The sequence below is a fragment of the Bos grunniens genome, chromosome 3, assembly GCF_055505025.1.
Source record: "Bos grunniens cultivar Pamir isolate PY7600 chromosome 3, Bosgru_T2T1.0, whole genome shotgun sequence".
Taxonomy (NCBI): Eukaryota; Metazoa; Chordata; class Mammalia; order Artiodactyla; family Bovidae; genus Bos; species Bos grunniens.
The window spans coordinates 65,858,385-65,884,090 of record NC_141167.1 but is presented as its reverse complement, the minus strand read 5'-3'; the positions used below and the strand labels follow the sequence as shown (position 1 = coordinate 65,884,090).

General features: G+C 39.2%; 2 long non-coding RNA genes across 5 annotated transcripts in view; both read left to right on the top strand.

Annotated features, from left to right (window-relative positions):
• LOC147375741 (uncharacterized) overlaps positions 1–25,706 on the top strand; it is a 629,781-nt gene that overhangs the window by 290,867 nt on the left and 313,208 nt on the right. For 2 of the 4 annotated variants that reach the window (XR_015160415.1, XR_015160411.1), the window contains one exon: positions 553–8,453. The exons of the other annotated variants lie outside the window; for them this stretch is intronic. This is a non-coding gene — a long non-coding RNA (uncharacterized LOC147375741). Of the gene's footprint in view, positions 1–552; positions 8,454–25,706 lie in introns of those variants that run through there. 4 annotated transcript variants of the gene reach the window in all.
• On the top strand, positions 19,938–24,402 carry LOC147375743 (uncharacterized). The gene is made up of 3 exons (XR_015160416.1): positions 19,938–20,216; positions 20,848–20,912; positions 23,022–24,402. It is a non-coding gene; the product is annotated as an uncharacterized LOC147375743 (long non-coding RNA).

Genomic DNA, 25,706 nt, shown 5'->3' with positions numbered 1-25,706 from the left:
CCCTCCAAGTGACTGTAGGCTATTGGAGTGCATTTACCAACTCTTTCCATGGTCCCTGATGGTAAAATTTCCTACTTCTCAGTGACTGTTTCTGTTTCCTATCTTAGCATCTCTCCTCACATAACTATGGCTTTTTCCTTGTTCTGATTCCCAGCCTCTATGTGCATTCCAATCTTCTTGCTGCTGTTACAGGAGCCATTTTATAATAAAAAAAAGTTTTTCCTTCCTGAGAATTATGTTTATTTCTTATGTTTATTTATTTAATCAATCAATCTTAGATGGTTAGGCTTTAAGACTCCTTGGCTCAGAGATTGGAATATGAACATTTGAGAACTCTCAGTTTGAAAAGTATTCAAAAGTGTACATAATTCAGTTAAGTTCAACAAACAATATAGAGCATCTACAAGTGTCAGCATCTTGTTAGTAACTGGGAATTCAGAGAGAAATATATGCAAGTCCTAATGTCAGGGACCTCACGGTTGAGTTATGAAAACAAATATATACTTATAATATCTTTCCATAAAATCTTTTTATCTCTCCAATCCCTCTTAGTTTAAAGGAGTCTATCCTGAAAGATGATGCTGTGAAAGTGCTGCACTCAATATGCCAGCAAATTTGGAAAACTCAGCAGTGGCCACAGGACTGGAAAAGGTCAGTTTTCATTCCAATCCCAAAGAAAGGCAATGCCAAAGAATGCTCAAACTACCACACAATTGCACTCATCTCACACGCTAGTAAAGTAATGCTCAAAATTCTCCAAGCCAGGCTTCAGCAATATGTGAACCGTGAACTTCCTGATATTCAAGCAGGTTTTAGAAAAGGCAGAGGAACCAGAGATCAAATTGCCAACTTCTGCTGGATCATGGAAAAAGCAAGAGAGTTCCAGAAAAACATCCATTTCTGCTTTATTAACTATGCCAAAACCTTTGACTGTGTGGATCACAATAAACTGTGGAAAATTCTGAAAGAGATGGCATACCAGACCACCTGACCTGCCTCTTGAGAAATTTGTATGCAGGTCAGGAAGCAACAGTTAGATCTGGACATGGAACAACAGACTGGTTCCAAATAGGAAAAGGAGTTCATCAAGGCTGTATATTGTCACCCTGCTTATTTAATTTCTATGCAGAGTACATCATGAGAAACGCTGGACTGGAAGAAACACAAGCTGGAATCAAGATTGGCGGGAGAAATATCAATAACCTCAGATATGCAGATGACACCACCCTTATGGCAGAAAGTGAAGAGGAACTGAGAAGCCTCTTGATGAAAGTGAAAGTGGAGAGTGAAAAAGTTGGCTTAAAGCTCAACATTCAGAAAACGAAGATCATGGCATCCGGTCCCATCACTTCATGGGAAACAGATGGGGAAACAGTGGAAATAGCATCAGACTTTATTTTGGGGGTCTCCAAAATCACTGCAGATGGTGATTGCAGCCATGAAATTAAAAGACGCTTAGTCCTTGGAAGGAAAGTTATGACCAACCTAGATAGCATATTCAAAAGCAGAGACATTACTTTGCCAACAAAGGTTCGTCTAGTCAAGGCTATGTTTTTTCCTGTGGTCGTGTATGGATGTGAGAGTTGGACTGTGAAGAGGGCTGAGCACCGAAGAATTGATGCTTTTGAACTGTGGTGTTGGAGAAGACTCTTGAGAGTCCCTTGGACTGCAAGGAGATCCAACCAGTCCATTCTGAAGGAGATCAGCCCTGGGATTTCTTTGGAAGGAATGATGCTAAAGCTGAAACTCCAGTACTTTGGCCACCTCATGCGAAGAGTTGACTCATTGGAAAAGATTCTGATGCTGGGAGGGATTGGGGGCAAGAGGAGAAGGGGACGACAGAGGATGAGATGGCTGGATGGCATCACTGACTCGATGGACGTGAATCTGAGTGAAGTCCGGGAGTTGGTGATGGACAGGGAGGCCTGGCGTACTGCGATTCATGGGGTCGCAAAGAGTCGGACACAACTGAGCAACTGAACTGAACCAAACTGATCATAAAGCAAATGCATTCTGGATAAAAGTAGTAACACATGTTAATGGGTAGTTACTGAAAGTCAGACACTATGCTAAATGCTTTGTATTTATTAACTGCCTTAATCATTGCGACAGCATTGCGAGATATTGTCATCATCATTGTCATCATCATCATCGTCTCCATTTTACAGATGAAGAAGCTGAAACACAGAGAGATTAAGGAATGTGTTAAAGAGCTCCGCAGCTGGTTGGTGGTAGAGCTAAGTTTCAGGCCCTAGCACCCTTGCTCTAATTATGATGCTGTATCGTCTGTCTCTCTAATGACAACCATCTGAAAACAGAGTTCTTTCTGATGAGAGGAAAAAAGAAAAACAATATTCTAGGTGTTCCTTTTCGTTCTTCCAGCCTCATTCCCTTGTTTTCTAAATCGCCTATTAACCAGAAAGTGTTAATCACTCAGTCATGTCCAAATCATTGTGACCCCATGGACTGTAGCCTTCCAGGCTCCTCTGCCCATGGAATTCTCCAGGCTAGAACTAGAATGGGTAGCCATTTTCTTCTCCAATTAACCAGAATACATATTTAAAAATTATTTTTAGATCTATTAATTTGAATTGATATATGTTAAAACATCTCTAAATAAAGAGATGCCGGTTTCTTGAATCATCAGCAATTGGCCTCATTAAAACAACAGTGTTCTGTATTATGATTCCCTCCATCCAATGATGCTCAGTAGAGCACTGAATACAAAGTAGATACTCAATAAAAGCTTTTTGAGCCAGTGATTGCATATGTAGGAACATGCAGGTAATAAATCCTATGAATCCAGGTCTGTACTCAGCTCCTTAGGAACTGAAATGTACAAGAGTTGCTAGGCAAGATAAAGTGAAAGAAGTAGCTTGAATGTGATGCTTGGCAGCTGGGTGATTCTGCTTCCTATTGGGTGTCCCAGTTTGAAAAAGTAAAGACCACCCACAGCGGGTCACTGGGCAAATGCCCAAACTCCCAGTAGGATAGAGTGACCTTGGACAGAATTAATCTTATATAAGCAGGACCACTCATTAATCATTCACAATAAGCTCTTATTTATGAACTAATTTTAAATAGACATATTGAATCCATTTTCCCAAGCAAGAATGGAATTGGGTAAATCATAAGCAGCTAAATTATAGTTTTGGCACAGGCACACTGTTTTGTTTCGTGTTTAGAATTATTTGCCTCCTAGAGTAACCTAATACAATGGGAACACTCTGCAGAACACTATAGAGAGTGAGTGTTTATAGAGACTTACATCTGATTTACATTTAAGGAGTATAAAACTAATTGCAGAGAGACTGTGCTACTAAAACATTAAACCTAAGGGACAGCTATGTATGAACACTTGTAAGAATGCTGATATGATTGCTTGAAATAGAGACCTTAGAAATTAATTTCCACAGCTGAGAATAAGGGTATCTTAAAATGTTCTCAATGGACACAGATATATTGTAGTAATTCCTGGACAAAATAGCTGTTATATGGGAATATCTTTCCAATATGAGTTTAAAATCTGGAATTTCAAGTAGTAATAAATATATCCATCTATATTAGTGTGAAATGTGACAGTATTGTAAAAGCAATAAACAGACAGCTAATGGTTAGTGTCTATGATAAATTGCCTTGTTATTGCAATCACTTTTATTCTCACTAAATAGTCTAATTTTTCTTTTTCCTATAACTACATATGCATATGAGGAAAAATTACATTCTAAAGATATTATTTTCAAACTATTTGAAATAAAATGCCTAAAAAGTACTCTTCAAATTTCTGTTATGGAAGTTAACACATCTAGCAGTCTTTTATGTTGTAAAATTTATCTAACTCAGAAATTATATATTGCTTTAATATTTTCATTTTCAAACATTTTGGGGCCTTCTTTTAGTAATAGTTTCATGTAGCAAGAGTCATCCTGAGAAGTAATAAAAGTAATATTTTTATGTGTTTGAATGTTATATTATTCATCAACTCCCATATACTGTACATCATACCTTAAATCATTTGCATCCATGTGTTCATGCCTCTGTGTGTGAATGCACAGACAAAATGACCTGTTTTCTTTGAATGCTGTTTGTGGGTTTGCCGTTTTCTCGTGTTTTTGCTGTTGTGTTGTCTGTGAGGATTTAAATGAAATTTATAGCATGCATCATGTATTGTAAGTTTGTCTGTCATATAATAATCAGCATGCAAAAAAAGTCACATATTTGGACTGTATATTTAAGCCTCGTAAGTAATCATATACAAAACAATGCAAAAATGTGAACATTGTATGGCAATTAATAACATCTCTGCCAGTGTAAATACATTTTTTTCCCCATAAATCATTTCCAGCTTGTCAAAATGGATCTGTGCTGGCAAAGAAACAAGGGTAATGTTTCAATTTTCTCCATCTGGCAAGAAATTTTCTGTTAGATTTCCTCCTTCCCTTTTTCAGTTACAGAATTTATATGAGCAACTACATATAGTATGATTAAGAAAGGGTGCGGTGTGATAGGATACAGAACAATGCTGAATATTAGGAACTTGACTCTGAATAACTGCCCCAAATTGTACATTCATATCACATGTGCATATAACAGAAAATATTTGGTTGTTGAAGCATAAAAATGACTCCCTTTGTAGCAAAACATTGCTCTCATTAAATAAAGCACAACTTTCTTTTTTCCCGTAAGGAGTTGAATATATTTTAACTTGTTTGGAATAATTTCTTATACTGATTGGGGATGCATTTAAATCTTAAAAAGTTCTATCATGTCACTTTAGAATATTGTAGAAATTCCAGCAGGAAATACACACACATAAATTCCCAATATGGATTTAGGAAACAATTTACGCTTTCATGACCCAATATTAAAAACAAAACTCAATAGGACAGGCATACTCTATATACATTATGCTTACAGATCTTTAGCAGAAACAAGTGCTGGTGTTTTTAACCACAAAAATATTCATAAATTACTCTGATCATGAGGATATATATCCACTCACAAGCACCAAAGTCTATTTACTTTCACATAGAGTAATGGGAAATATCCACCTTTCTTTTATTTTTTTACATGAAAATGTTCTTGGAACTTACACAGTGTGTTATCCTGTCTATTACTCAGTTGTCTACTGTATGCATGGGAGCAGGTCTGATAAAAATGATGTATATTGAGTATTTGTGTATGTCCTAAGGCAGAGGTTCACCACTTTTTTTGACATCAGGGACCAATTACATGAAGACAATTTTTCCATGGACCAAGGGTTAGGAGGATGGTTTCAGGCTGATTCAAACACGTGACACTTACTGTGCACTTTATTTCTATCTAATGCCACCACTGATCTGACAGGAGGTACCAGTCCATGCCTGCAGTTCGGAGACCTCTGTCTTAAGGGAAAACAAGCATGATTATAGAAGCCATGCCAATGGTGACTGTGCAGCATCCCTCTCAAATATCTGTGCATTTGGAAAGTGAGTGAAGTCGCTCAGTCGTGTCTGACTCTGCGACCCTGTGGACTGTAGCCTGCCAGGCTCCTCTGTCCATGGGATTCTCCAGGCAAGAATACTGGAGTGGGTTGCCATTTCCTTCTCCAGGGGATCGTCCCAACCCAGGGATCGAACCCGGGTCTCCTGCACTGCAGGCAGATGCTTTATCCTCTGAGCCACCAGGGAATCAGATAATCCCAAAGCACAGCCAACTCATTCGTGTTTGGTTTTGGATATACTGTAAGGTGCTTTGGGAAGTTCCTTTTCTTCATCCAGTGTTAAAAAAATGATAGTTTGTATCAGTTCAGTAATTGCACCCTGGTAAGGAAAGGGAGGGAGGGAAGTGAAGTGTACTGGATTCTGGTTTGAAGAATTCATAGGCAGGTAACCATCAGTTGTGGGCACAAATCTCCAAGTAAACTTGTATAGTGAGTGAACTGTAAGCATTTTACCCAGGAGGGTGGAAATCAGTGCAGCTTCTTTGGGTCACACAAGCAAACCAGCTCATGCCTTTTCTGTGTATGACTTTATCCATCATGTAGGTCATTGAAGAGGTGGTTCCAGTGTGTTGGTATTAATCACTTATAGCCAGGGTGCTTCACTTATCCGTCACTTATCCGTATTGCAGATAGTTTTAACTGCACATATGGAATGTTATTTGTCATGCACTCTTCTGAGACACCTAGAATGTCAGGACACAACAGATGATTAAAGGATTGAAAAGCAACCTTCTCTCTGAATATCTTTGTCTTAAATTGTCAGATCAGAGCTTTAATGCAATTTGATGGTTTAGTTTCTTTCACTTAAGTTTTACAGGCATATGCCGAAAATAATTTGTACATAACTTTACCTGAAGAAGTAGCTAGAACAAGGGACTTGGAATCAAAGTATAATCAAATAAATAGTTTCTCCTTCTCTTCTCACCTTATTTCCTCTCTCTTTTCACTTTATTTCCAGCCCCCCTCCCCAATCCATGGGCGATTGTATCATTCAGTCTAAGGCTTTTATCACTTGAAGGCTTTTATTTGGGACTTTATTCCCTCTTCACACTGAGGGAAATGAGTTTCACTTGTGATCTTGTTTAAATGTGATTCCCTGTCTCCCATGTTCCATTCCATTATATTCCATTCCATGTTCATCATTCCATTATATTCCAAACACTATGGGCTCTGCAGCATTCCTCCAGCCTGTGCAACAAATAAATTCTCAGAGCTACCCGCAAATCAATTCCTTGGAATCTAACTGTCATTTCCTGTTGACGTCATAATGGAAATGGTATGTGTGTGTGTGTGTGTGCACGTTCAGTTGTGTCTGACTCATATATTTCAAATATTCCTACAAAAGTATATTTGGGACCAAAATTAATAAAATTAATATTATACATTTTTAAAAGAAAAAAGAGATAATATTTAGACTGTGTTTGGACTATTGCAAAAATATCTGAACTGAACATTCAGGGAGGCTGCCATTAGCACCGTGTGAGGTGGTGGTGGAGAATGCTGGGAAATGGTGAGGTTGGCACGAAGGTCATCAACCTCACCCTGGGAAAGACCATTTTGCTGTTTCAGGCTGTTACCCAGAGAGAAGAAGGGAAGGGGAAAGGGAAACTTGGCCTGCCTCTGAGCTTCTCAGTGAAGTTTTCTCTCTGTCTTCGCTTTCCTCATGGTTGGACAACAACTCTGTAAAATATTACATTTTTAAAAGGTTGGGTTCCCTCATTTGTCTTGGAAGGTTTTGACACTCACTTGCCAGAAGGCAGTGAGTTGGGTCAAATAGGTTCTCACGGTTCTTTCCAGCTCCTAAGTGCTGTTGGTTCTTAATCTTCTTTAGTCTGTCTGTATTATCTGTAACTGGGGAAACTGATTTGTATTGGTCTGTAAAGTCTTAAGGAAAGGTTTTTTTCCTCCATCCAGGATAAACTCTCTGGCAATCTTTCCTTTATCCTCAGACCCTCGACTGTGCTTGTGGAAAGTTGGTCCCGGATCTGGGAAGAGATAAACCTCCAGCTGATTTTCTTCTTGCTTGGGACCTACTGACAAAAACTCCTATGTGGAGGTCCTCTGATTTATAATTACTTAGAGTGGTTTTTCATGTGAACAGTACAGAGATTATCATAAACAGTAGGATGGTTATTGCAGGCTTATAAGCTCAAGGGAATAAATTGCATTTTCCTATGGAAAAAAATTAAATCAAGTGGAGGATCAAGTTATGAACAAGTTTCATGAACTTGGCAGCCAATGTGTGCAGTGTCATTTCTACACTTGGCTCTAGTGCTTTATTGGACCAGACCTCCCTAGGATTCTTTACAGAGGATGAGAGTCTTATTGTATTTTGATGAATGATAAATTGACACTCACCTAGAGCAATGGAAAAGAGAAGAGCTAGATATAACATTCTAGTAAGATTTTAGTATTACTCCTCCTTCTTATGACATGACTTTATGTTTTGCACCAGAGGTCCCCAATCCCTGGGCGTGGAGCAGCAGCAGTTCATGGCCTATTAGGAAGTAGGCTGTATAGCAGGAGGTGAGCAGTGGATCAGCAAGCGAAGCTTCATCTGTATTTACAGCCGCTCCCTATGGCTCATGTTACCACTTGAGATCACAAATGAAGGTGGCCTTAAAAGTATGTTTGAGACAGCTTCAAATCTCTGTACATTCTGGATTAAAGTCAAGGTGGAATGCCCTGAAGTTGGCACAAATGCTCTGAAAAACCTGCTTCCATTTCCAGCATCCTGTCTTTGTGAAGCTGGTTTTTTTGGCAGTGACAGCAACCAAAGCAAGATTAGGGACTAGACTGGACATAAGCAACACATTTCAAGAGTCACTGTCTCCCATGCCCCCAGATGGGACTGTCTAGTTGCAGAAAAAGAAGCTCAGGGCTCCCCCTGATTCTACATGATGGTGAGTTGCATAATTATTTAATTACATGTCACAATATAATAATAATAGAAATAAAATGCACTAATAAATGTAATGTGCTTGAATCACTCCGAAACCATCCCCACCTACCCGGTCCAGGGGAAAATTGTCTCCCGTGAAACCAGTCTCTGATCCCTTTGTACAGCGCATTTGATCATAGCCTAAAGATGTAAGTTCTGTTCTTGCCAACCACCTGTGAGGTTGAGATCCTCTAAGGAAGGACTATGAGATGGACCAGTTTATCTACTTTTACTTTCACTAGTGGGAAACTGAGATATGGAGTTCCTATATGATTTGCCTAAGGTCAGTGTTTAAGACAGTCCTATAACATACCATCTAAGAGGCAATGAAAGAGAATGTTTACAGCCCAGGCTTTGAAGTCAAACAGACCTAGATTCTGATGTCAGCACTTAGTAACTCCCTAAGCCTTTGTTTCCTCAACTATAATGTGGACAAATAACAGCTGCCTTATTATTATTGTGTGCATAAATGAAATACATGTGAAGCTCTTAGCATAACTGGGGGGACATATAATTGCTATATATAGTTATATTTATTAATATAGTTTCCCACTTAATGTTATTTCATTTAAATTGTGCTGCTTAATTTACTATACTCGATTGATCTATTGATAGCATCTTTTCATTCCTAATAGTATTAATTAGAGTAGGAGGAAAAAAAAGAATGAGACTTAATTTCCCCTCAAGTCCTAAGGGATCTGTGTGGGTCAATTTATTAATGAAATGTGAAGAACATTTGGCAAACCCACCAAATGAGACAAAGCATTGTAAAGAGCCTTTAGAAAGAATTGGTATCTAATGTTAATGTCTGTGGAATGGAACTGTCATGGGATAATGGCCTTTTGATGGTACAGAAAATGCCAAGGCAGAGATAAGACATTTATTTTTAAAGCACTAGACAATCACCTTTGGATAGTGTCCTTCCACCAGGTCTTCATTTCTAATAGACCAATAATTGATATGGATGTAATTATTTTTCTTGATGGATTTGATATATTAGGCAATGGCCTTGTTCACTCTGTACAATCATTGAATGGCTATAGCTTCACTGGTCACCAGAACAAACCTTTTATTGTATATTTTCTCCGATCAGAATTCCTATTATCTGTGATTTTTTCCTCTAAATTCCAAGTACAACAGCATATATTTTGTTCCTCTCAATATCAAGTTCAGCACCCTAGTATATCACCAGAGTGACCAGAGGGTTTCAGTCTGCCTGAAATGAGGAGATTCAAGAAAGCGGAAACCCTGAACCTGTGGTCACCCTAGTGACATAACCATCAATTCAGGTATTTGTTAAGTCTCTTTAAGCAAAAATCTGTGTGTGTGTGTGCGCGTGTGTGCATGCGTGTGTGATATAGTGCATATTTTCAGTGTTGAGAGCCAGGTTTGCAGATGGCTATGATTTTTTCTGTAAACCTAAAGTACAAAAGTTCAAACTCTGTGGAAGTTTCATAGAACCATTTTTGTCGAAGAAAGTATTTGCTGTAGGATAATAAAATCAACTGAACAGTCAATTCTGTATAACTCATGATATTAGAATCCTTATTCTCCAAAGAAAGCCCGTGTGTGTGTGTGTGTGTGTGTGTGTGTGTGTGTGTGCCTGTGTACACTGTTAATGCATATGACAGGCAGACTTCCTTCACCTTACCTGGGTAACTAGTTATTGTTGCTCTTTTATGGAGAGTAATGAAAACCTAGTAGAATGTTTCTGATTTGTTATTATTAATCTTGTTTCAAAGAAACACGAGACAACGTTGATGGTTTGGATTGACTTTTTATTTGCTTTGAGTAAGGCAATTTTAGCCACACACTGTCTTGAATGTACACAGTTCAGCTTAATGGATTTCTCAAGTCAAGTTCTGGCCTTGCTACAGTGAAGTTCATCCCAGAGTGCAGTGGGATAGAACTACAAGGAAAAAGACCTTGACCTTCTTTTCCAGGCCTACCCATGAACTCCAATAAAGCTCAAATGGTAAGAAGAAGTTTTATCTTTTGTTTCCTGTCCTGAACTTCTCTGATACATGTCTTGAATTTTTATTTAAATTACTTTGGGTTTTAATTTATTCAGTCAAATGTCAACCAAGTGTTGTTTATCCTGTGGATTACATTCATGCTCACTGCAGAATTCTCTAACATTTGATTTCTAATTATTTTGTTGTTTATCCATGTGGTGGGATGTTTTGAATATTACCTCTGACCACTGACTAGTTGGAATTGTAATTTTCTCTCTCTCCTAAGCATCTGGTAGTAAAATTTGGCAAGCGTGTAATCTCCGCAAACCTAATGACTGTACTACCATGGTTTTATTCCATATAGCACTGTCTTCCTTAAGTATTTATTGTAAACATTACATTTAGGCTACTGGAATTGAGTCTTGTACACAGTTTGAAACTTCAGTCTTTCTAGGTTTCACAAACACAAGACTATACATAAGGGTCTTGAGGTTCAGTCTCCAAGGAACTCAAAATAAATGAAAAACAGAGTTGACTTAAGAAACTGTGAAGCTGGTTCTACAAGAGAGATCAACCTTGAATTCTTGCCTGCTCTATTCCACCATCTCCCATTCTATTTTTAAACTCATTTCCTTCTACCCTCCTATGAACCCAATTCTCTTCCTTTCTCTATGCGCAAAGTTTTTAGCATTATGCAATAATACTTAACCTCTCCTCTTTCCATGACAACCAGACTGACTGCAACTTGGGGTGGGAAGAGAAGCATGGTGTTGGGCATTGGCAGTGCAGCCATTTGGAAAAGGTATTAAATCAAAGAAGAGAACTAGGTTCTATCAGAGAGAAGAAATCAGTTAGTACAGTCAATGGCATGAAAGATGAAAGTCTATTTTTTAAAATAAGGTCTTTGATATGGAGATGTTGACTAGGCAAGTAGATGTATGATCTGGAGACTGGAGAGCGAAGTCCAAGTAGGGAAGTACACCTGGGAGGTGCCACCACTAGATGCTATTAAAGCCTTGATATATACAGCCTTGGGCTATATTACTGGGAGCAACTCTAGATAGAGAAGAGGGGAGCTTCTGGGACTGATTCTAGCTTCCTTCTTCCTTCATCCCTTGACATTAAGAAATTAATGAGAAGAAGAGAAAGCAGCAAAAGGAGACCAAGAAGCAGTGACCAGGGAAGTTGGAGGCATATCAAGGAGATGGGGTGTTGACGTGAAAGTGGAGTGAAAACCTCACACATGTCTTCCCCTCCCCACCCACTGGCTGAATGCAGAGGACTCCAAGGACCCAGAGGAGGGCAGAGTAATGAAGTGTGAGGAGCCTGGTCACTGGATGACAACATGAAGTCAAGGCCCTCGCTGCCAGCCTGGACTGTAATGAGGTCAAGATGCAACACTGTACTGTGCTGGGCCTCCGAGATTTGGGGATTTTTTTTTAAACAACTGTTGGTGTACCCTGACTAGCACAAGAACTGCTGCTGTTTGAAAGGTGTCAGCATCTTATTTTGAAAGATTTAGCAAATTTTAATTGCTGCTATACCTATGAATGCTATTCATTATTAATGAGTCATTAAAGAAGTACTTTCACTTAGATTACCTCGATTTTAGAACTATATGTTCAAATGCAACAGAATACTGTTTTAAAAGATGATTTATCATCAGATTTGTGCTTTCTTGAACTAGATCTGAAAATCATGCAGAATTATTAACAGAAGTTATATCTACCATAGAGGTCTACCCTAGAGGCTCAGTATGACTTGACCATGCATAAACCAAGTTTCAGCAGAGCCTAGTTACATCTTGGGCTTCTGCAAACTGAGATTGTCAATGGCATGTTCCTGAAGCTCATCCTTAATTGGATCCTGAAAATATTTATTATTGACCAGATGCTGTCAGTTTTTTTTTTTTTTTTTAAGGTCCCTAATTGATAAACCTTTGGTTGATTGCTGTGGTTGAAGAAAAATGTCTACCTTTCCTCAAGTACAAAGTTTGGAATTACATTTGGAAAATGATTGGAAAATTGTTGTGAGCCTGAGGTAAATAGTGTGAACCCTGTTTGATGCAGTTGAACCCCACACTATTCATTCCTGAGATTTTAGATTCCAGCTACAAAAGGACAAGTCTGAGTATCTTTTACACTGGCTTCCCATCACACTTAGCATTGAATCCAAAGATATTACCATGGCCTGTAAGGCCCTACTTATTCTAGCTTCCTGCTGTTTTCCCACCTCCCTCCTTCTTGCTTCTTGAACACACTGCACTTGCTACCGGCTCAGAACAGCACTTGCTATTCCTACTGTTCACCCAGATGCTCACATGGCTTCCTTTTTCACTTCTGTGATGAGGTCAAGAATGGTCTCCCTGTCCTTTGGTCTCTCTGTCCATGCTACCTAAAATTATAGCTTCTATCACCCCCCATCCTCCTCCCCTGCTCAGCAAATATTTGGTGGATAAATGAGTGAATGGATTAATGAATGGTTAAATTCCAGTTGAGCTACTTCAAACCCTAAAAGATGATGCTATGAAAGTGCTGCACTCAATATGCCAGCAAATTTGGAAAACTCAACAGTGGCCACAGTACTGGAAAATTCTCCAAGTCAGGCTTCAACAATACATGAACTGTGAACTTCCAGATGTTCAAGTTGGTTTTAGAAAAGGTGGAGAAACCAGAGATCAAATTGCCAACATCTGCTGGATCATTGAGAAAGCAAGAGAGTTCCAGAAAAACATCGATTTCTGCTTTATTGACTATGCCAAAGCCTTTGACTGTGTGGGTCACAATAAACTGTGGAAAATTCAAGAGATGGGAATACCAGACCACCTGACCTGCCTCTTGAGAAATCTGTATGCAGGTCAGGAAGCAACAGTTAGAACTGGACATGGAACAACAGACTGGTTCCAAACAGGAAAAGGAGTACGTCAAGGCTGTATATTGTCACCCTTGTTATTTAACTTCTATGCAGAGTACATCATGAGAAACGCTGGGCTGGATGAAGCACAAGCTGGAATCAAGATTGCCGGGAGAAATATCAATAACCTCAGATATGCAGATGACACCACCCTTATGGCACAAAATGAAGAAGAACTAAAGAGCCTCTTGATGAAAGTGAAAGATAAGAGTGAAAAAGTTGGTTTAAAGCTCAACATTCAGAAAATTAAGATCATGGCATCCGGTCTCATCACTTCATGGCAAATAGATGGGGAAACAGTGGAAACAGTGGCTGACTTAATTTTTGGGGGCTCCAAAATCACTACAGATGGTGATGACAGCCATGAAATTAAAAGACGCTTACTCCTTGGAAGGAAAGTTATGACCAACCTAGATAGCATATTGAAAAGCAGAGACATTACTTTGTCAACAAAGGTCCATCTAGTCCAGGCTATGGTTTTTCCAGTAGTCCTATATGGATGTGAGAGTTGGACTGTAAAGAAAGCTGAGCACCAAAGAATTGATGTTTTTGAACTGTGGTGTTGGAGAAGACTCTTGAGAGTCCCTTGGACTGCAAGGAGATCCAACCAGTCCATCCTAAAGGAGATCAGTCCTTTATGTGTGTTCATTGGAAGGACTGTTATTGAAGCTGAAACTCCAATACTTTGGCCACCTGATGGGAAGAATTGACTCATTGGAAAAGACCCTGATGTTGGGAAAGATTGAAGGTGGGAAGAGAAGGGGACGACAGAGGATGAGATAGTTGGATGGCATCACTGACTCAAAGGACATGAGTTTGAGTAAACTCCAGGAGTGGGTGATGGACAGGGAGGCCTGCCGTGCTGAATTCCCTGGGGTCGAAAAGAGTCCGACATGACTGAGCGACTGAACTGAACGGTCATCTGATTTCTGAAAACAACTTTATCTGATCCAAGAACTACTCATTGTTCTTTTTCATGTTATGAAATGCCATGGTGATAGCCACCGTAGGTAGGGCCTAGAGTTTTAGAAAATTTTGTTTAAAAAAAAAGAAAGCTTTTGCCTCAATTCCCACTATACCCTCATTTCTATCCCCTACTGCTTTCTTAATTTTTAATCTATTTTTTCATTGAATATTCAATACATATATGTTGAGCACTGTTTGTCCTCCCAATGTAGTAAAGGAAAAACAACCTCTATCCTGATATTATATTTACTGGAAATAGTGTTGTGAATAAGAGAGGCTCCTTTTAAAGAAATAAAAACCCTGTTACTGCTCAAAGCTTTCAGAGGTTCCAAAGGGAAAAAAACAACTCCTGTCTGCATTAGTTACTATCCAATCTGCACCCACAGAATCTATTGTTTTTCACATTTCCATATTTTTGTGGCACATTAACAACCATAAGGAAAAATATTAAATGTGAAAACAGTTAGATACATGTCAATAGAAAGCCTGCTTTGGAGACGCTTCCTGCCACACCAATTCACAGAGTGCTGACTTACATGATTTCATAAACTTGGTTACCCACTCGCAAAGTTATCTAGTGCTTAAAATGTAATAAGAGTTAGAAGCTTTTTGCTTTGTTTTTGCTGTGAAAAACTGTGTTTCCTTTAGAGAAGCTCACAATTTATATACTGAAAATATATAAAAGAATTATGTGTCAACAAAACAGTGTTTAAGGTTTTAAATCATCCTAACAGTCAGCCCTGAGACTTCCTCACTAGACATCTCAGAGACTTTATGAAAGTTTTATTCTACAATTCCCTGCTTGCCTTTCCTCTTAGCTGCTTCTTCCAGCTATTCATATAGTTTGAAAAATAGAGTTTATATACTTTAAGTTGCAAGGCATTTAGAATTTTCATAATCTCTTTATTGTGGCTGAAGTAGTCAAAAAAATTGTCTATGGTTGATAATATTTCACTGTGCCTTTACTAGATTAACTGGGGCAAGAAGCTAGAACTTGTGGCATTTAAAAAATATTCCATTTTTGAAAGCTTTTATGAGCAAGGTATAGGATGATTAAATTACTTTCAAAATACATCGTAAAGATCAGGGAACAGGGTGATTATGAAACATTAGAAAGGACAGATGCTGAAAATAAGGGTCTCAGTAATAGGAATTTTATGTTTATATATTTTAGTATCTTTCATAGCGGGCTTCCCTGGTGGCTCGAAATGTGCTGGGGCTTCCTTGGTAGCTCAGCTGGTAACGAATCTGCCTGCAATGCAGGAGACACCGGTTTGGTTCCTGGGTCAGGAAGATCCCCTGGAGGAGGGATAGGCTACCCACTCCAGTATTCTTGGGCTTCCCTGGTGTCTCAGATGGTATAGAATCTGTCTGCAATGTGGGAGACCTTCTGCAATGTGGGAGACCTGGTTTGATCCCTGGGTTGGGAAGTTCCCCTGGAGGAGGGCATGACAACCCACTCCACTATTCTTGCCTGGAGAATACTCATGGACAGAGGAGGCTGGTGAACTACAGTCCGTGAGGTTGTAAAGAGTTGGACACGACTGAGCAACTAGCACAGCACAGCACAGCAATGTGCTAAACACATAGTAGGTGATCATTAAGTCCTTGTTTAACCTACAAAATTTTATATAACACAAATTGCAAGTACCATATTTTACAGGATACAGGATAGTGTGGAAAATTTTCCCTTACATAATAATCATTTGAAAATAAAGAATCTTTAAGTAATTGATGAGACAAATATACTGTTTTATTGTTTTATGTACATTTCCTTATAGTTAAGGTAAGTTTACTGGCAATAGATCCCCATCACCCGCTCTATACACCTTCTATTTAATTTCTCATTCTTGGATTTCAATATCTAATCTATTTGGTATTTACTACATTGCACATGCTATATATTTTTTTCCCCTAGAAAGCATGTAAGCTGGTAATAAACACCAATGAAGACAGCAGAAAATTCAGTGCTGTTTTGATCAGACCCCTTTACTTACTAGAACTAAGACTCAGCTCATACATCTTGTGTTACAAAGATTATTGTAAGAAGATAAGCACACAATAGCCTCTTGACTTAGAAGAGCAAGAACTGAAAGGTGGTTCTGGATGCAGGTGGCCCTGGCGATTTCACTCATTTCAGAGTGGGACTTCACTAGTCCTAAGCAGGCTCTCTTTACTTCTCTATCATATACCTTCTACTTACGCGTGATTTCTGCTCACTTAAATCTTTTTTTGTGAGGGGTGAGGGAATCGATCAATACTTTTCTCTACATAATGGGTTTTTAGAATTTTCCCATGTTTCTAAAGTTTTCTCTGTATTACTTAGTTCAAAATACAAACATGATAGAATTGGTCCAACCCATTTTTTAAAAATGCAATCCTGGCTGCCCTTTGACACTGTGTACCTACCCCTGATCCAATCAGTAGGAACAGGAAAGTAAGATCACATGGTAAAATCAAGTCTAAGTTCATTAAAGGCTACACAAGGGGGCAGAGTATAGGCCGTGTGTTGATATGTCTACTTCAAATTTGGCTTGGTAATGCTAAAACTTGATGGGGTTCAGAATCTCTAGGGTAATAGAATTTAATCACTTGGCCAAATCTAGGGGAAGTCAGAACATACCCCCTGGGAAAGATGACACTCAAGCAGGTTTCGTCAAAGTTAGGGAAGAAGTGGTGGAAAGGTATACTAGGCAGAGAAAATAGCATGAGCCATAAGGAATAGAGTAGGAAGAAATATGTTTCAGAGACTGAACCACATGTTGTTTAATCTTCCTGGAACTTTAGTAGCTGCGTCCAAAGTGGTGAGAGGTAAGAACAGAGCAGGCAGGATCCAGGTTAGAGTGCATAGTGGAAGTAATAGGAAACCATTGCCTTATTCAGGGGAATGACAGTCACATTTACATCTTAGATGCATCACCATGGAGACAAATGAAAGATGTATATAAATGTGGCAGGACTGGAGGGAGAGACAGGAAGTAGAATGATAGTTCAATTAAGAGTTTAAAAGAGTCCCAAACAGAAAATGCAGATAGGAGTGGAGGAGGTAATATGCTAAATATTGCTTAAATAGAGTCAACTGTTTTCAATGGTTTTAATATGTGGTGGATGAGGGACAGGAAAAGCTGGTGTTTCAGTCTGAGCAAGTTGGGGAGTGAAGGTCCCACAGGTGAGATGGATCAGAAACAAAGGAGACTGACTGGGGGTGAGGCATCTGGAAAGAGGTGAAACAGGATGAGCTGATATGTTCGAGGTACCTGGGAACGAGGTGTGAAATAAGTGATTCAGATGATGAGAGAGAACTGGTGTTGTAATCAGTGAGGTGGTCCATCCTGTTTCCCTTCTATTACCGAGAGAAAGGACAGTTGGAAGCTGAACAGGTGGGGTAAGTGCAAGAGAGGAAAATCAAGAGTTTATCCAAAAATGGTTTAGGTTGACTCTCCCAGTCACAGATGACCACGTCATTAGTGTTTCAATAACCACATGCTCCCAAGCTAAGACCTTGCTGGACCTCCGATAAAATTCATTTATTTTGACCCTAGAGAAGTAGTAGGAGAGTATTCATTAAATTAATAGAGTGGTTTGGGACATAAAGCCCTTCGCTCATTCTTCACACGGACACCTACTGTGTGGTATACTTGCCAGGTACTTTAGAAGGCAAAATTTGCTTACTGCCTGCAAAAGACTTATATATACTTGAGAATTACTTAGGAAAACAAGATAAGTGGTAAATACTGAAATAAGCAAATAAAGGAAGAAAAAAGACAATCTCCCAATAGAAGAGAATAAATGATCTATTGGCTTTAGAGGAGAATGGTGGGAATAGTGGACTGCAGACTTGAACAGGATTCACCAATGTAAAGAAAAAAGCAAGCATGATATTGAAATACCACATCAAGCATCACATTGAAGAAACTAGATAATAGTATAGACTGTAAGAACAAAAATGATTCATTTTCCTAGAAAGTCAGATTCCTAAATGAATACTGTGTCTGCTGAAGTGCTTTGGTTCTTACCGAGAGAAACAGACTGGATATTGTTTAGGATAATTTCAATGTTAAGTAATAGAATATCCAAATCAAAATGGCTTAAACAATAAAGGGAATACACTATCTCATACAGCTAAAAAGTCCAGGTTTCAGGCTTGTTACATTATCTCCAAGGATGTAGCTTCTTTCTTTCTTTTCATTATAGTTTTCAAAGTGTTGGCCTCGTTTTGAGACTGGTTCCTCTTTTGATAATAAGGTAGTTACTGATGCTGATACAACTAGGGTTTCATGCTTCACATCCAGCGATAAAGAGAGCAAGTTTTAAAATAATTTCCACAGAAAATAGAAGTAACCTCTTCCCCAGAGTCCCCAGTAAACATGTCTTATATTTGATTGGCCCAAATTCAGTTATATAGTTAAATGTCCATTTCTGAACCATTTGCTGTGGCCAAGGGAGGAGATGTGATAATTAGCTTGAACCAATCAAGATCTACCCCTGGAGAGACAGATGGAGTCAATTCTACACTAACTGCATGACTGGGACATCCGGATGCTGTTAGAAAGCAGGCAAGGGGGAATCACGTGGGAAATACAACCGGCAAATGTCCACCACACTGCTTATGCAGAAAATAAATGTTTTCAGAAGCCTGGAAAGTAGCTTGGCCTCATGCTTCAGCTGCCTGAAGGAAAGGCTGGAGAATCCATCTCAGAAATAGGACAGAAACTAGGTCAGCTCCTGGAGTCTAGGGGCCAAGGTCACAGGCACCAGTGGACAGCTATTTCAGAGCATGCTTCTAGAATGAATCACCCTTTTTGCTTTTACTCTGCATATGACTCAAAGCCATGGCAGAGAGTGGGCCAGGCTTGGTTCATATGCTCACAACTCATATGAGAGAGATCAGAGAGAAGCCTGCCTGATAGTCCCACCAGAACTATTCATAGTGGAGGGCAGATCATTGTTCCTAAGGGCACTGAGGTAGTTTTGTAAATAAAGAGGGAAGGGAGTCTGTGTTACCCCAAGTAAACTGTCTGCTCCGGGTATGCTTAGTTGCTGTCATATCTGACTCTTTTCGACACCATGGACTGTAGCCCACCAGTAGCTCCAGAGGAGCTCTGTAGCTCCTCTGTCTGTGGGATTTCCCAGGCAAGAATACTGTAGTGGGTTGCTATTTCCTTCTCTAGGGGATCTTCCCAACCCAGGGATTGAACCCACCATGTCTTCTGCAATGGCAGGTGGGTTCTTTACTGCTGGATTAGCTACAGGTATTATTAAGTTCCAAATATAAAAGGGGTATAATAAACTTAAATGGCAAAATTGGATAAAGAAGATAGTTACATGACAAATATTTTTTTGACAGAAAACATGTCCATTTAACACATTTTTATGGAGCACCTAATGTATGCAATGTCCTATGCTGATATAAAGATCTATATGATACTGTCTCTACCCTTCTGGATAATACAATGGATTTTAGAGCTGGGAAGAAAGGCATTTAAAGTTCACACAGACTGACACCTTACTTTTAAGGTGAATAAAACTAGGTAGAAAAAGGTCAAATAGTGAATATTTGACACAGCTGTGAACGGAACTCCGAAATACATGATTCTAATCTATCTCAGTTTTTTCCTCTTACGCTTTACTCATTCAGCTGCTGCAATGGTAATAAACAGAATAAACGAGAGAGAGGACCCAGAGTTATCTCATATTGGAGATAAGGCTGAGAAGTGATTGGGATGTCTTCTTTCTCATCAAAAGGGGAAGCTTCAAAACCCATTAAGATAAAAAACTCTTTAAAGTCCCTTAAAAGCAAGAATGCCCCCATTAGAGGCACAAGAACACTTGCTCCAACCAGCGGTCTCTCAGGAGAGAAGTGGTGGCTGGGGAAGACTGTATGCTTGGAGCTCCTTTCCTGAGGACTGATATAAAAACCAAAATAACTACTTATCTGCTTGGAAAGACTGCCCTGCAGGTATGCCCCAATACATAAGTCTCCGACTTCTAAAGGTGCCTTCTGCTGCTCAGATTCTGCATCTTTAGGCACTTTATTTGTATTTTAGTGCCAGAATTTCTTGTCTCATATGCTCCTTTTAATCTGTTTGCTACTGTAGTACATTTAAACATCAGCAGATGGGGCCCTTGGTTCCTTTGAAGAATGTCAGACATGGGTTTTGTTAATGTCTGCGGTCCACATGAATTTTGCTTGTTTCTACAGTATGTTAAATTTGCATACTCTTTATAGTTCACAAACATGTATATAATCAAGAAAAACAAAACTCATTAATGACAAGAAATTTCTTTTTTTCCCCCTTCTACTGTTCTGTAGAGATGTTAGATCTGTTTACAGACCACAAAATGAGTATAACATAATACCTAGACAACTTCATCTTTGAAAGGGCAAGAGAAGTCAGTGTCAAAATTAACCTGTTTTTAACTTCGGTGGCCCTGTAGGAGGCTTTCACTGTGACCACAGGTGACAGGTTGTATCTGAGTTACCCTGCTTCTGGTCAATTTTCTTTCCTCTCTCCTGAGTTTCATTTTTTGAAGGCTTTGTGTGAATTGGCTGGTTTTTACCACTCACCAATGATCATGATTTTTTTAAGTGATCTTTGTCGATAGTCCATAAAGAGAACAACCGGTTGTCTGGCCCTCGCACCTGTTCAAGTGGGTAAGTTTCAGCTCCTTAAAGGTGACATGTTTCCCCAGGAGAAATGTGACAGCTCTTTGAGGAAGGGGTGTAGTTTACAGGGCAGAAGAGATGGCAACTTCCTTCCTCCTAGAGTTCTCTCTTAATTTTCTGCCTGGCTTTTTAATGTGAACTTGCTTTGAGAATGAATCACTGGAATGACCCAGGATTTCATTTTTGGCAAAACTGTGAGATACCCAAAACAAAATGTTTCTTATTTGTGAAGCTCAATTACATAAATACTTATGTCAGTGTGCTTACCACATCTCCGATTAGTATGATTTAATTGATAGATTGAAGGCATCTTCCTTAGCGTAATTGATATTTGTGTTGTAAGTAAGCTCTTAGGTTTGGACAGATCTAAATAGCAGATTTAAAACACAGTAAGAGGACTAAGGACCTATCACTGATGGAAGGGATAAAAATTGGGCCTCCTTTTTTTCGCTCTTCTGAGTTTAAATAGATCGGTCTGTTTTCCAACATTACTACTACCTTTGAGAATTGATGTTTTAGCTTGAAAGGGTGCCTGTGTGTTTTAAGGTATATTATAGATCACACTCATTTCCAAATTCAGGTCTTAAATAGCTCATAAAACAGAATGAAGTGTCTTCATTAATAGCATTGTTTATATTTTTATAAATTTGCAACCTAATATGGCAAATTGGGATGCAGTTTGCACATTTGGGGTTTACTAAGTTTATACTGATGCAACTAATGTATTACTTCTGGGTAGAGATGATATTTGCCTGTGGTTAGCCTGAAGCAAATTTTAGGAAAGAATTGTTCATTTCTTCCCTCCTTTTGTGCTGACATGCTAAGTGATATATACAGAAATTGTGAGCACTACTTGTGCCCTAGTCTGAAGAAATGCTTGTGGGCAAATTTCATTAGTACTTGATTAGTACTTGTGCTAATTAAGCCAGGCACAATTTTGCCTCCAGTCATAGTATGATGAGTTAAGGCTGGACTGAAAACGTGGCCCTAAATGCATGTGTTGGAAGCCCATAAAGCCCATATAATCCCATAGAGAATTCTCACTTGACTCCTCCATTAAGGGCCTGAAAAAGTAGAACAGAACACTCTGTTTCTAGTGCAATTTGAATTCACCCAGATATGTGATATGCTAATGTTTAGATTAAGCAGATGGCAAGGAAGGCAGTTGTTAGCTGAGGATTGTTTTTCCCTTTCTGCATATTATTTTCAAACAAACAGCTTAAGAGGTAAGTTACTTTACCTCCTCCCTTTGCATCCCCTTCAATAAAAAAACAAAAAACCCAGAAAACGCTGATTGTATTATTATCATTGTATGTGCTCAAGTACACCCATCTCATTTGGGATGTGATATAACAGAGATTTCCACTGTTTGGTGAGTTTTTTGCTATTTAGATTATTTCAAAGAAAAGGGAGCCAGGGTCTGGCTGAGGCAAGGAAAGAAAAGGTGAACTTGGAAACAAGAGCTGCTTGGAACAAAAAAGCAGATGTTATGCCTCCATCTACATCTCTCATTTTCTCCTCAGGGCTTGGCAATACTGGCCCTGGTTCTCCTACTTATTTCTGTGGTCTCTTCTTCTTCCTCCTCCTCCTCCAGTTCCAAACCCGGCCTTCCCTAAACCTTTATCCCCCTCATATTATGTCCCTTGCAATTTTGGAATTTTCCACATTAAATTTTTACATACTGTATGATATGGTATCTTAGTAACTTTATTAAAAACCTAAATAACCTTCAAAATTCCTCCAAGCTTGCTGTGCTTCTCACAAATGAAAAGGTGGAGTTTTAAATATCAAGTTCTATCATTTATAGAATCATAAAATTTTAGAGCTAGTGCTAGACATCATTTCATCTCACTCCATTTATATTTTTAGTAAGAGACTTTCTTGAGATTTTGGAATGGTGGGAAATGATAGGGATGGAAATGAGAAAGAGGAGACAGAGGCAGAGAGAGAGACAGGGAGAGACAGACAGGTGAAGAAGTTTTAGGAAGTTTTTTGTTTTTTTTTTTTAATTGTATGTTATTAATGTAACTTCCTTTGGGGATTTCTCCAGAAACTGCAAAAATATTTAATTGCTTTTCAATTATGTTTGGATATTAGACTGACCTTTTAGAGTGCAACTAAAAAAGTCAGTCCTGAAGGAAGTCAACACTGAATATTCATTGGAAGGACTGATGCTGAAGCTGAAGTTCCAATACCTTGCCCACCTGCTGCAAAGAGCCAACTCATTGGAAAAGACCCTGATCGTGGGAAAGAATGAAGGCAAAAGAAGATGGTGGCAGAGGATGAGATGATTGGATAGCATCACTGACTCAATGGACAGGAACTTGGGGAAATTCTGGGAGATAGTGAGGGGTGGGGAGGACTTGTGCACTGCAGTCCATGGAGTTGCAGAGAGTCAGACACGACTTAGTGACTGAACAACAACCTGGCTCAGGAAGGCTCCAGGGGAGCCAGGCTCAACTGGATGAAGCGGATACAACTGCAAGCCTCTCTTCACTTGTACTATCTTCTTCCTCCTTCTCTTATCTGGGGAAGTGTCCTTCCTGTGAGCCAGGCCAGACCACTCACTGTTCTCTGGATAATATTCCCTTCCATTACCCCCCCAACTTTTTCTGCTTTGCCAGTTTTTCTCTTCTCTGTTAAAGAGATTATTTCCTTGGGCCTACAAATATGCAGAATAACAGATGCCTGGATCATGCATATTCTTTCTGATATCACCCTCATTTCTTTATTCCCCCTTTTAGTCTTAATTCTTGAGTATTGTCTATGTAAGTCATCTTTGTCTTCATTTTTGTAACTCCTATTTACTGTAACCAATTCCAATCTGGATTCTCATTCATTTATTTCACTGAAACTACTCTGGATAAGGTGATAACCTTTCTTGGTAATGACAGATCCAGCTCAAAATTGTGTTTTTTTCTTGTCTTTTCAATAGCCATCTACACAGTAGAGCAGGGACCCAGGCTCTCTGAGTTTACATGATGCCACACTCTCTTAATCTTCTCTAATCTCTCTGGCTCCTTTATCTTATTCTCCCTTTTGGTCAGAAATCAATGTCTATTTTGTTCACTGTATTCTTTATAATGTCTGTTACTGGATCTGATGTATAGTAGGCTCTCAAGAAATGTTATTTAAGTGAATAAGTTAAATAGTTTCAGTTCAGTGAGCACCGTGTTTTCCCTCTAGAGATGCGCTATGCTATAGTGGTCACTAGCCATATGTGGTTATTTAAATTTGAAGTAATTAAAATTAAAGTAAATTAAAAATTCAGTTCTTTAGTCACACTGGACACATTTCAAGTGCTCAGTAGTCACATGTGACTAGTGGCTACTGCATTGAACAGTGCAACTTTTTAGAATACTTCTAACATTGCTGGGAGTTCTATAGATTAGCACTATTCTAGAGAGCTTAAATTCAGTTGCTGAAGTCTAAGCCATGTATGTCATGAAAGTGAAAGTGAAACCTGTTCAGTCATGTCTGACTCTTTGTGAGCCCATGGACTATACAGTCAATGGAATTCTCCAGGCCAGAATATTGGGGTGGTTAGCCATTCCATTCTCCAGGGGATCATTCCAACCCAGGGATTGAACCCAGGTCTCCTACATTGCAGGCAGATTATTTACCAGCTGAGCCACTAGGGAAGCCCAAGAATACTAAAGTGGGTAGCCTATCCCTTCTCCAGGGGATCTTCCTGACCCAGGAATCGGACCAGGATATCCTGCATTGCAGGCATATTTTTCACCAGTTGAGCTACCAGGGAAGCCCCAAAATATCAATTCTTTGTGACCCCATGGATTATACAGTCCATAGAATTCTCTAGAATACTGGAGTGGTTAGCCATTCCCTTCTCCAGGGGATCTTCTCAGCCCAGGCATCAAACCCAGGTCTTCCTCATTGCAGGCAGATTCTCTTTTTTTTTTTTTTTTTTTTTATGATTTCAGCTATGTTTATTGGCTTCAGTGAGTTGGGAGAGCAGAGTTATTCTGTGGCCTCTTTTTTTTTAAATTTTATTTTTAAACTTTACATAATTGTATTAGTTTTGCCAAATATCAAAATGAATCCGCCACAGGTATACATGTGTTCCCCATCCTGAACCCTCCTCCCTCCTCCCTCCTCTTTACCAGCTGAGCAACCAGGAAGCCCAAAAGAAATTTTAGATAGTAATGAATGGGGAAATTGCTCAGTTGTGTCCGACTCTTTGTGACTTTATGGACTATAGCCCACCAGGATCCTCTGCCATGGAATTCCCCAGGCAAGAATATTGGAGTGGGATGCCATTCCCTTCTGTAGGGGATCTTCCCAACCCAGGGATTGAACCTGGGTCTCCTTCATTGCAGGCAGTCTCTTTACTGTCTGAGCAAGGGTCAGGCATAATGTAGTCAAAGGATTGGATGATTCTCTTGACAGTCTTGTAAGATTACACAGGACAATTGCTCAACTAGGACAGAGAGATATTTTAACTATTATGAAGCAAGAGAGTTTAACATCCTAGTTAAATGCATGGAGTTGGTGATGGAGAGATTTGAAGACTAGGTCTGCTACAGTGTTTGACAGCTGTATGTCAAGAGCAAGAATTCCATCTGTTTTTGCCTCTCTCCATTTTCTTAACTGTAAAATGGATTAATAGTAATACCTTACTCATAGTGTTGTTGTATAAATTAAGAAGGTGGATGCATTTAAAGTATTTATCGTTGTCTCCAGTACAAAATACAAGCTCAGTAAACCACAGCTAGTATTATTATTGCTGTTATTATGTTATATATATCTTCAGGAGGAGGGCAC